This window comes from Triturus cristatus, chromosome 6 (assembly GCF_964204655.1).
Source record: "Triturus cristatus chromosome 6, aTriCri1.1, whole genome shotgun sequence".
Taxonomy (NCBI): Eukaryota; Metazoa; Chordata; class Amphibia; order Caudata; family Salamandridae; genus Triturus; species Triturus cristatus.
The window spans coordinates 1,833,814,938-1,833,827,308 of NC_140589.1; positions in this window are offsets into that span (position 1 = coordinate 1,833,814,938).

Genomic DNA, 12,371 nt, shown 5'->3' on the forward strand with positions numbered 1-12,371 from the left:
CCTTGCCCTCAGGGTCCACTGACTAAAGAGCCGGGCCTTTGGGAACCTTGCCCTCAGGGTCCACTGGGTAAAGAGCCTGGCCTTTAGGAACCATGCCCTCAGGGTCCACTGGGTAAAGAGCTTGGCCTTCAGGAACCTTGCACTCAGAGACCACTAGGTAAAGAACCTAGCCTTAGGGAACCATGACCTCTGGGTGCACTAGGTAAAGAGCCTGGCCTTCAGGAACTTTACCCTCCTAGTCCACTGGTTAAAGAGCCTGTCCTTTGGGAACATTGCCCTTAGTGTCCACTGGTTAAAGAGCCTTGCCTTAGGAAACCCTGCCCTCAGAGTCCACTGAGTAAAGAGACTGGCCTTCAGGAACATTGCCCTCAGAGTCCAACTAGGTAAAGAGCCTGGCCTTAAGGAACCTTGCCCTCAGGGTTCACTGGGTAAAGAGCCTGGCCTTCAGGAAACTTGCCCTCAGAGTCCACTGGGTAAAGAGCCTCGCCTTTGGGAACCGTGCCCTCCGGGTCCACTGGGTAAAGAGCCTGGCCTTTAGGAACCTTGCCATCAGAATCCACTGGGAAAGAGCCTTTAGGAACCTTGCCCTCAGAATCCACTGCGTAAAGAGGCTTTGGGAACCTTGCCCTCAGAGTCCACTGGGTAAAGAGCCGGGCCTTTGGGAACCTCACCCTTGGAGTCCCCTGGTTAAAGAGCCTGGCTTTTAGGAACCTCACACACATAGGCCAGTGGGTAAAGGTAAAGAGCCTGGCCTTAAGGAACCTTGCCCTCAGAGTCCCCTGGGTAAGGAGCCTCACCTTTAGGAACCCCACCCTTAGAGTCCACAGGGTAAAGAGCCTGGCCTTTAGGAACCTCACCCTCAGAGTCCACTGGGTAAAGAGCCTGGCCTTAGGGAACCCTGCCCTCAGAGTCCCCTGGGTAAAGAACCTGGCCTTCAGGAACCTTGCCCTCAGAGTCCACTGGGTAAAGAGCCTGGCTTTTAGGAACCTTGCCCTCAGGGTCCACTGGGTAAAGTGCCTGGCCTTTAGGAACCTTGCCCTCAGGGTCCACTGGGTAAAGTGCCTGGCCTTCAGGAACCTTGCCCTCAGGGTCCACTCAGTAAAGAGCCTGGCCTTCAGGAACCTTGCCCTCAGGGTCCACTGGTTAAAAAGTCTGGCATTTAGGATCCTTGCCCTCAGGGTCCACGGGGTAGAGAGCCTGGCCTTCAGGAACCTTGCACTCAGGGTCTACTGGGTAAAGTGCCTGGCCTTTAGCAACACTGCCCTCAGTGTCCACTGGGTAAAGAGCCTGGCCTTCAGTAACCGTGCCCTCAGTGTCCACTGGTTAAAGAGCCTGGCCTTTAGGAACCTTGCCCTCAGGGTCCACTGGTTAAAGAGCCTGGCCTTTAGGAACCTTGCCCTCAGGGTCCACTGGTTAAAGAGCCTGGCCTTCAGGAACCTCGCCCTCAGAGACCCCTGGATAAAGAACCTGGCCTTCAGGAACCGTGCCCTCATGGTCCACTGGTTAAAGAGCCATGCCTTTAGGAACATTGCCCTCAGTGTCCACTGGGTAAAGAGCCTGGCCTTAGGGAACCTTGCCCTCAGAGTCCACTGAGTAAAGAGCCGGGCCTTTGGGAACCTTGCCCTCAGAGTCCCCTGGGTAAAGAACCTGGCCTTGAGGAACCTTGCCCTCAGAGTCCACTGGGTAAGGAGCCTCACCTTTAGGAACCCCACCCTTAGAGTCCCCAGGGTAAAGAGCTTGGCCTTTAGGAACCTCACCCTCAGAGTCCACTGGGTAAAGAGCCTGGCCTTAGGGAACCTTGCCCTCAGAGTCCCCTGGGTAAAGAACCTGGCCTTCAGGAACCTTGCCCTCAGAGTCCACTGGGTAAAGAGCCTGGCTTTTAGGAACCTTGCCCTCAGGGTCCACTGGGTAAAGTGCCTGGCCTTCAGGAACCTTGCCCTCAGGGTCCACTCAGTAAAGAGCCTGGCCTTCAGGAACCTTGCCCTCAGGGTCCACTGGTTAAAAAGTCTGGCATTTAGGATCCTTGCCCTCAGGGTCCACGGGGTAGAGAGCCTGGCCTTCAGGAACCTTGCACTCAGGGTCTACTGGGTAAAGTGCCTGGCCTTTAGCAACACTGCCCTCAGTGTCCACTGGGTAAAGAGCCTGGCCTTCAGTAACCGTGCCCTCAGTGTCCACTGGTTAAAGAGCCTGGCCTTTAGGAACCTTGCCCTCAGGGTCCACTGGTTAAAGAGCCTGGCCTTCAGGAACCTCGCCCTCAGAGACCCCTGGATAAAGAACCTGGCCTTCAGGAACCGTGCCCTCATGGTCCACTGGTTAAAGAGCCATGCCTTTAGGAACATTGCCCTCAGTGTCCACTGGGTAAAGAGCCTGGCCTTAGGGAACCTTGCCCTCAGAGTCCACTGAGTAAAGAGCCGGGCCTTTGGGAACCTTGCCCTCAGAGTCCCCTGGGTAAAGAACCTGGCCTTGAGGAACCTTGCCCTCAGAGTCCACTGGGTAAAGAGCCTGGCTTTTAGGAACCTTGCCCTCAGGGTCCACTGGGTAAAGAGCCTGGCCTTCAGGAACCTTGCCCTCAGGGTCCACTGGTTAAAAAGTCTGGCCTTTAGGATCCTTGCCCTCAGGGTCCATGGGGTAGAGAGCCTGGCCTTCAGGAACCTTGCACTCAGGGTCCACTGGGTAAAGTGCCTGGCCTTTAGCAACACTGCCCTCATTGTCCACTGGGTAAAGAGCCTGGCCTTCAGTAACTGTGCCCTCAGTGTCCACTGGTTAAAGAGCCTGGCCTTTAGGAACCATGCCCTCAGGGTCCACTGGTTAAAAAGCCTGGCCTTCAGGAACCGTGCCCTCAGAGACCCCTGGGTAAATAACTTGGCCTTCAGGAACCTTGTCCTCAGGGTCCATTTGGTAAAGAGCCTGGCCTTCAAGAACCTTGCCCTCAGGGTCCACTTGGCAAAGAGCCTGGCCTTCAGGAACCTTGCCCTCAGTGTCCACTGATTAAAGAGCCTGGCCTTTAGGAACCTTGTCCTCAGGGTCCACTGGTTAAAGAGCCTGGCCTTCAGGAACCTTACCCTCAGGGTCCACTGGTTAAAGAGCCTGGCCTTTAGGAACATTGCCCTCAGTGTCCACTGGTTAAAGACCCTGGCCATCAGGAAGCTTGCCCTCAGAGACCCCTGGGTAAAGAACCTGGCCTTCAGGAACCTTGCCCTCAGAGTCCACTGGGTAAAGAGCCTGGCCTTCAGGAACCTTGCCCTCAGAGTCCATGGGGTAAAGAACCTGGCCTTCAGGAACCTTGCCCTCAGGGTCCACTGGGTAAAGAGCCTGGCCTTCAGGAACCTTGCCCTCAGAGTCCACGGGGTAAAGAGCTTGGCCTTCAGGAACATTGCCCTCAGGGTCCACTGGGTAAAGAGCCTGGCCTTCAGGAACCATGCCCTCAGAGTCCACGGGGTAAAGAGCTTGGCCTTCAGGAACATTGCCCTCAGGGTCCACTGGGTAAAGAGCCTGGCCTTTAGGAACATTGCCCTCAGAGTCCATGGGGTAAAGAACCTGGTCTTCAGGAACCTTTTCCTCAGGGTCCACTGGGTAAAGAGCCTGGCCTTCAGGAACCATGCCCTCAGAGTCCACGGGGTAAAGAGCTTGGCCTTCAGGAACATTGCCCTCAGGGTCCACCGGGTAAAGAGCCTGGCCTTTAGGAACATTGCCCTCAGGGTCCACTTGGTAAAGAGCCTGGCCTTCAGGAACCTTGCCCTCAGAGTCCACTGGGTAAAGAGCCTGGCCTTCAGGAACCATGCCCTCAGAGTCCACGGGGTAAAGAGCTTGGCCTTCAGGAACATTGCCCTCAGGGTCCACTTGGCAAAGAGGCTGGCTTTCAGGAACCTTGCCCTCAGGGTCTACTGGATAAAGTGCCTGGCCTTTAGGAACCTTGCCCTTAGAGTCCACTGGTTGAAGAGCCTGGCCTTTAGGAACTTTGCCCTCAGAGTCCACTGGGTAAAGATCCTGGCCTTCGGGAACCTTGCCCTCAGAGTCCACTGGATAAAGAGCCTGGCATTTAGGAACCTTGCCCTCAGGGTCCACTGGGTAAACAGCCTGGCCTTTAGGAACCATGCCCTCAGGGTCCACTGGGTAAAGAGCTTGGCCTTCAGGAACCTTGCACTCAGAGACCACTAGGTAAAGAACCTAGCCTTAGGGAACCATGACCTCTGGGTGCACTAGGTAAAGAGCCTGGCCTTCAGGAACTTTACCCTCCTAGTCCACTGGTTAAAGAGCCGGGCCTTTGGGAACCTTGCCCTCAGTGTCCACTGGTTAAAGAGCCTGGTCTTTAGGAACCTTGCCCTCAGTGTCCACTGGTTAAAGAGCCTGGCCTTAGGAAACCCTGCCCTCAGAGTCCACTGAGTAAAGAGACTGGCCTTCAGGAACCTTGCCCTCAGAGTCCAACTGGGTAAAGAGCCTGGCCTTAAGGAACCGTGCCCTCAGAGACCCTGGGTAAAGAGCCTGGCCTTCAGGAAACTTGCCCTCAGAATCCACTGGGTAAAGAGCCTGGCCTTCAGGAACCGTGCCCTCAGAGACCCTGGGTAAATTGCCTGGCCTTTAGGAACCTTGCCCTCAGAATCCACTGGGTAAAGAGCCTTTAGGAACCATGCCCTCAGAATCCACTGGGTAAAGAGCCTTTAGGAACCTTGCCCTCAGAATCCACTGCGTAAAGAGCCTTTGGGAACCTTGCCCTCAGAGTCCACTGGGTAAAGAGTCGGGCCTTTGAGAACCTCACCCTTGGAGTCCCCTGGTTAAAGAGCCTGGCTTTTAGGAACCTCACACACATAGGCCAGTGGGTAAAGGTAAAGAGCCTGGCCTTATGGAACCTTGCCCTCAGAGTCCCCTTGGTAAGGAGCCTCGCCTTTAGGAACCCCACCCTTTGAGTACACTGGGTAAAGAGCCTGGCCTTGGGGAACCTTGCCCTCAGAGTCCACTGAGTAAAGAGCCGGGACCTTGGGAACCTTGCCCTCAGATTCCCCTGGGTAAAGATCCTGGCCTTTAGGAATCTTGCCCTCAGGGTCCACTGGGTAAAGAGCCTGGCCTTCAGGAACCTTGCCCTCAGGGTCCACTGGTTAAAAAGTCTGGCCTTTAGGATCCTTGCCCTCAGGGTCCACGGGGTAGAGAGCCTGGCCTTCAGGAACCTTGCCCTCAGTGTCTACTGGGTAAAGTGCCTGGCCTTTAGCAACACTGCCCTCAGTGTCCACTGGGTAAAGAGCCTGGCCTTCAGTAACCGTGCCCTGAGTGTCCACTGGTTAAAGAGCCTGGCCTTTAGGATCCTTGCCCTCAGGGTCCACGGGGTAGAGAGCCTGGCCTTCAGGAACCTTGCCCTCAGTGTCTACTGGGTAAAGTGCCTGGCCTTTAGCAACACTGCCCTCAGTGTCCACTGGGTAAAGAGCCTGGCCTTCAGTAACCGTGCCCTCAGGGTCCACTGGTTAAAGAGCCTGGCCTTCAGGAACCGTGCCCTCAGAGACCCCTGGATAAAGAACCTGGCCTTCAGGAACCTTACCCTCAGGGTCCACTGACTAAAGAGCCGGGCCTTTAGGAACTTTGCCCTCAGTGTCCACTGGTTAAAGAGCCTGGCCTTTAGGAACCTCGCCCTCAGAGACCCCTGGATAAAGAACCTGGCCTTCAGGAACCGTGCCCTCATGGTCCACTGGTTAAAGAGCCATGCCTTTAGGAACATTGCCCTCAGTGTCCACTGGGTAAAGAGCCTGGCCTTAGGGAACCTTGCCCTCAGAGTCCACTGAGTAAAGAGCCGGGCCTTTGGGAACCTTGCCCTCAGAGTCCCCTGGGTAAAGAACCTGGCCTTGAGGAACCTTGCCCTCAGAGTCCACTGGGTAAGGAGCCTCACCTTTAGGAACCCCACCCTTAGAGTCCCCAGGGTAAAGAGCTTGGCCTTTAGGAACCTCACCCTCAGAGTCCACTGGGTAAAGAGCCTGGCCTTAGGGAACCTTGCCCTCAGAGTCCCCTGGGTAAAGAACCTGGCCTTCAGGAACCTTGCCCTCAGAGTCCACTGGGTAAAGAGCCTGGCTTTTAGGAACCTTGCCCTCAGGGTCCACTGGGTAAAGTGCCTGGCCTTTAGGAACCTTGCCCTCAGGGTCCACTGGGTAAAGTGCCTGGCCTTCAGGAACCTTGCCCTCAGGGTCCACTCAGTAAAGAGCCTGGCCTTCAGGAACCTTGCCCTCAGGGTCCACTGGTTAAAAAGTCTGGCATTTAGGATCCTTGCCCTCAGGGTCCACGGGGTAGAGAGCCTGGCCTTCAGGAACCTTGCACTCAGGGTCTACTGGGTAAAGTGCCTGGCCTTTAGCAACACTGCCCTCAGTGTCCACTGGGTAAAGAGCCTGGCCTTCAGTAACCGTGCCCTCAGTGTCCACTGATTAAAGAGCCTCGTCTTTAGGAACCTTGCCCTCAGGGTCCACTGGTTAAAGAGCCTGGCCTTCAGGAACCTCGCCCTCAGAGACCCCTGGATAAAGAACCTGGCCTTCAGGAACCGTGCCCTCATGGTCCACTGGTTAAAGAGCCATGCCTTTAGGAACATTGCCCTCAGTGTCCACTGGGTAAAGAGCCTGGCCTTAGGGAACCTTGCCCTCAGAGTCCACTGAGTAAAGAGCCGGGCCTTTGGGAACCTTGCCCTCAGAGTCCCCTGGGTAAAGAACCTGGCCTTGAGGAACCTTGCCCTCAGAGTCCACTGGGTAAAGAGCCTGGCTTTTAGGAACCTTGCCCTCAGGGTCCACTGGGTAAAGAGCCTGGCCTTCAGGAACCTTGCCCTCAGGGTCCACTGGTTAAAAAGTCTGGCCTTTAGGATCCTTGCCCTCAGGGTCCATGGGGTAGAGAGCCTGGCCTTCAGGAACCTTGCACTCAGGGTCCACTGGGTAAAGTGCCTGGCTTTTAGCAACACTGCCCTCATTGTCCACTGGGTAAAGAGCCTGGCCTTCAGTAACTGTGCCCTCAGTGTCCACTGGTTAAAGAGCCTGGCCTTTAGGAACCATGCCCTCAGGGTCCACTGGTTAAAAAGCCTGGCCTTCAGGAACCGTGCCCTCAGAGACCCCTGGGTAAATAACTTGGCCTTCAGGAACCTTGTCCTCAGGGTCCATTTGGTAAAGAGCCTGGCCTTCAAGAACCTTGCCCTCAGGGTCCACTTGGCAAAGAGCCTGGCCTTCAGGAACCTTGCCCTCAGTGTCCACTGATTAAAGAGCCTGGCCTTTAGGAACCTTGTCCTCAGGGTCCACTGGTTAAAGAGCCTGGCCTTCAGGAACCTTACCCTCAGGGTCCACTGGTTAAAGAGCCTGGCCTTTAGGAACATTGCCCTCAGTGTCCACTGGTTAAAGACCCTGGCCATCAGGAAGCTTGCCCTCAGAGACCCCTGGGTAAAGAACCTGGCCTTCAGGAACCTTGCCCTCAGGGTCCACTTGGTAAACAGCATGGCCTTCAGGAACCTTGCCCTCAGAGTCCACTGGGTAAAGAGCCTGGCCTTCAGGAACCTTGCCCTCAGAGTCCATGGGGTAAAGAACCTCGCCTTCAGGAACCTTGCCCTCAGGGTCCACTGGGTAAAGAGCCTGGCCTTCAGGAACCTTGCCCTCAGAGTCCACGGGGTAAAGAGCTTGGCCTTCAGGAACATTGCCCTCAGGGTCCACTGGGTAAAGAGCCTGGCCTTCAGGAACCATGCCCTCAGAGTCCACGGGGTAAAGAGCTTGGCCTTCAGGAACATTGCCCTCAGGGTCCACTGGGTAAAGAGCCTGGCCTTTAGGAACATTGCCCTCAGAGTCCATGGGGTAAAGAACCTGGTCTTCAGGAACCTTTTCCTCAGGGTCCACTGGGTAAAGAGCCTGGCCTTCAGGAACCATGCCCTCAGAGTCCACGGGGTAAAGAGCTTGGCCTTCAGGAACATTGCCCTCAGGGTCCACCGGGTAAAGAGCCTGGCCTTTAGGAACATTGCCCTCAGGGTCCACTTGGTAAAGAGCCTGGCCTTCAGGAACCTTGCCCTCAGAGTCCACTGGGTAAAGAGCCTGGCCTTCAGGAACCATGCCCTCAGAGTCCACGGGGTAAAGAGCTTGGCCTTCAGGAACATTGCCCTCAGGGTCCACTTGGCAAAGAGGCTGGCTTTCAGGAACCTTGCCCTCAGGGTCTACTGGATAAAGTGCCTGGCCTTTAGGAACCTTGCCCTTAGAGTCCACTGGTTGAAGAGCCTGGCCTTTAGGAACTTTGCCCTCAGAGTCCACTGGGTAAAGATCCTGGCCTTCGGGAACCTTGCCCTCAGAGTCCACTGGATAAAGAGCCTGGCATTTAGGAACCTTGCCCTCAGGGTCCACTGGGTAAACAGCCTGGCCTTTAGGAACCATGCCCTCAGGGTCCACTGGGTAAAGAGCTTGGCCTTCAGGAACCTTGCACTCAGAGACCACTAGGTAAAGAACCTAGCCTTAGGGAACCATGACCTCTGGGTGCACTAGGTAAAGAGCCTGGCCTTCAGGAACTTTACCCTCCTAGTCCACTGGTTAAAGAGCCGGGCCTTTGGGAACCTTGCCCTCAGTGTCCACTGGTTAAAGAGCCTGGTCTTTAGGAACCTTGCCCTCAGTGTCCACTGGTTAAAGAGCCTGGCCTTAGGAAACCCTGCCCTCAGAGTCCACTGAGTAAAGAGACTGGCCTTCAGGAACCTTGCCCTCAGAGTCCAACTGGGTAAAGAGCCTGGCCTTAAGGAACCGTGCCCTCAGAGACCCTGGGTAAAGAGCCTGGCCTTCAGGAAACTTGCCCTCAGAATCCACTGGGTAAAGAGCCTGGCCTTCAGGAACCGTGCCCTCAGAGACCCTGGGTAAATTGCCTGGCCTTTAGGAACCTTGCCCTCAGAATCCACTGGGTAAAGAGCCTTTAGGAACCATGCCCTCAGAATCCACTGGGTAAAGAGCCTTTAGGAACCTTGCCCTCAGAATCCACTGCGTAAAGAGCCTTTGGGAACCTTGCCCTCAGAGTCCACTGGGTAAAGAGTCGGGCCTTTGAGAACCTCACCCTTGGAGTCCCCTGGTTAAAGAGCCTGGCTTTTAGGAACCTCACACACATAGGCCAGTGGGTAAAGGTAAAGAGCCTGGCCTTATGGAACCTTGCCCTCAGAGTCCCCTTGGTAAGGAGCCTCGCCTTTAGGAACCCCACCCTTTGAGTACACTGGGTAAAGAGCCTGGCCTTGGGGAACCTTGCCCTCAGAGTCCACTGAGTAAAGAGCCGGGACCTTGGGAACCTTGCCCTCAGATTCCCCTGGGTAAAGATCCTGGCCTTTAGGAATCTTGCCCTCAGGGTCCACTGGGTAAAGAGCCTGGCCTTCAGGAACCTTGCCCTCAGGGTCCACTGGTTAAAAAGTCTGGCCTTTAGGATCCTTGCCCTCAGGGTCCACGGGGTAGAGAGCCTGGCCTTCAGGAACCTTGCCCTCAGTGTCTACTGGGTAAAGTGCCTGGCCTTTAGCAACACTGCCCTCAGTGTCCACTGGGTAAAGAGCCTGGCCTTCAGTAACCGTGCCCTGAGTGTCCACTGGTTAAAGAGCCTGGCCTTTAGGATCCTTGCCCTCAGGGTCCACGGGGTAGAGAGCCTGGCCTTCAGGAACCTTGCCCTCAGTGTCTACTGGGTAAAGTGCCTGGCCTTTAGCAACACTGCCCTCAGTGTCCACTGGGTAAAGAGCCTGGCCTTCAGTAACCGTGCCCTCAGGGTCCACTGGTTAAAGAGCCTGGCCTTCAGGAACCGTGCCCTCAGAGACCCCTGGATAAAGAACCTGGCCTTCAGGAACCTTACCCTCAGGGTCCACTGACTAAAGAGCCGGGCCTTTAGGAACTTTGCCCTCAGTGTCCACTGGTTAAAGAGCCTGGCCTTTAGGAACCTTGCCCTCAGGGTCCACTGGGTAAAGAGCCTGGCCTTCAGGAACCTTGCCCTCAGGGTCCACTGAGTAAAGATCGTGGCCTTTAGGAATCTTGCCCTCAGGGTCCACTGGGTAAAGAGCCTGGCCTTCAGGAACCTTGCCCTCAGGGTCCACTGGTTAAAAAGTCTGGCCTTTAGGATCCTTGCCCTCAGGGTCCACGGGGTAGAGAGCCTGGCCTTCAGGAACCTTGCCCTCAGTGTCTACTGGGTAAAGTGCCTGGCCTTTAGCAACACTGCCCTCAGTGTCCACTGGGTAAAGAGCCTGGCCTTCAGTAACCGTGCCCTGAGTGTCCACTGGTTAAAGAGCCTGGCCTTTAGGATCCTTGCCCTCAGGGTCCACGGGGTAGAGAGCCCGGCCTTCAGGAACCTTGCCCTCAGTGTCTACTGGGTAAAGTGCCTGGCCTTTAGCAACACTGCCCTCAGTGTCCACTGGGTAAAGAGCCTGGCCTTCAGTAACCGTGCCCTCAGGGTCCACTGGTTAAAGAGCCTGGCCTTCAGGAACCGTGCCCTCAGAGACCCCTGGATAAAGAACCTGGCCTTCAGGAACCTTACCCTCAGGGTCCACTGACTAAAGAGCCGGGCCTTTAGGAACTTTGCCCTCAGTGTCCACTGGTTAAAGAGCCTGGCCTTCAGGAGCTTTGCCCTCAGAGACCCCTGGGTAAAGAACTTGGCCTTCAGGAACCTCGCCCTCAGGGTCTACTGCGTAAAGAGCCTGGCCGTTAGGAACCTTGCCCCAGAGTCCACAGGGTAAAGAGCCGGGCCTTCAGGAACCTTGCACTCAGGGTTCACCGGGTAAAGAGCCTGGCATTTAGGAACCCTGCCCACAGAGTCCACTGGGTAAAGAGCCTGGCCTTCAGGAACCATGCCCTCAGAGTCCACGGGGTAAAGAGCTTGGCCTTCAGGAACATTGCCCTCAGGGTCCACTTGGCAAAGAGGCTGGCTTTCAGGAACCTTGCCCTCAGGGTCTACTGGATAAAGTGCCTGGCCTTTAGGAACCTTGCCCTTAGAGTCCACTGGTTGAAGAGCCTGGCCTTTAGGAACTTTGCCCTCAGAGTCCACTGGGTAAAGATCCTGGCCTTCGGGAACCTTGCCCTCAGAGTCCACTGGATAAAGAGCCTGGCATTTAGGAACCTTGCCCTCAGGGTCCACTGGGTAAACAGCCTGGCCTTTAGGAACCATGCCCTCAGGGTCCACTGGGTAAAGAGCTTGGCCTTCAGGAACCTTGCACTCAGAGACCACTAGGTAAAGAACCTAGCCTTAGGGAACCATGACCTCTGGGTGCACTAGGTAAAGAGCCTGGCCTTCAGGAACTTTACCCTCCTAGTCCACTGGTTAAAGAGCCGGGCCTTTGGGAACCTTGCCCTCAGTGTCCACTGGTTAAAGAGCCTGGTCTTTAGGAACCTTGCCCTCAGTGTCCACTGGTTAAAGAGCCTGGCCTTAGGAAACCCTGCCCTCAGAGTCCACTGAGTAAAGAGACTGGCCTTCAGGAACCTTGCCCTCAGAGTCCAACTGGGTAAAGAGCCTGGCCTTAAGGAACCGTGCCCTCAGAGACCCTGGGTAAAGAGCCTGGCCTTCAGGAAACTTGCCCTCAGAATCCACTGGGTAAAGAGCCTGGCCTTCAGGAACCGTGCCCTCAGAGACCCTGGGTAAATTGCCTGGCCTTTAGGAACCTTGCCCTCAGAATCCACTGGGTAAAGAGCCTTTAGGAACCATGCCCTCAGAATCCACTGGGTAAAGAGCCTTTAGGAACCTTGCCCTCAGAATCCACTGCGTAAAGAGCCTTTGGGAACCTTGCCCTCAGAGTCCACTGGGTAAAGAGTCGGGCCTTTGAGAACCTCACCCTTGGAGTCCCCTGGTTAAAGAGCCTGGCTTTTAGGAACCTCACACACATAGGCCAGTGGGTAAAGGTAAAGAGCCTGGCCTTATGGAACCTTGCCCTCAGAGTCCCCTTGGTAAGGAGCCTCGCCTTTAGGAACCCCACCCTTTGAGTACACTGGGTAAAGAGCCTGGCCTTGGGGAACCTTGCCCTCAGAGTCCACTGAGTAAAGAGCCGGGACCTTGGGAACCTTGCCCTCAGATTCCCCTGGGTAAAGAACCTGGCCTTGAGGAACCTTGCCCTCAGAGTCCACTGGGTAAAGAGCCTGGTCTTTAGGAACCTTGCCCTCAGGGTCCACTGGGTAAAGAGCCTGGCCTTCAGGAACCATGCCCTCAGGGTCCACTGAGTAAAGATCCTGGCCTTTAGGAATCTTGCCCTCAGGGTCCACTGGGTAAAGAGCCTGGCCTTCAGGAACCTTGCCCTCAGGGTCCACTGGTTAAAAAGTCTGGCCTTTAGGATCCTTGCCCTCAGGGTCCACGGGGTAGAGAGCCTGGCCTTCAGGAACCTTGCCCTCAGTGTCTACTGGGTAAAGTGCCTGGCCTTTAGCAACACTGCCCTCAGTGTCCACTGGGTAAAGAGC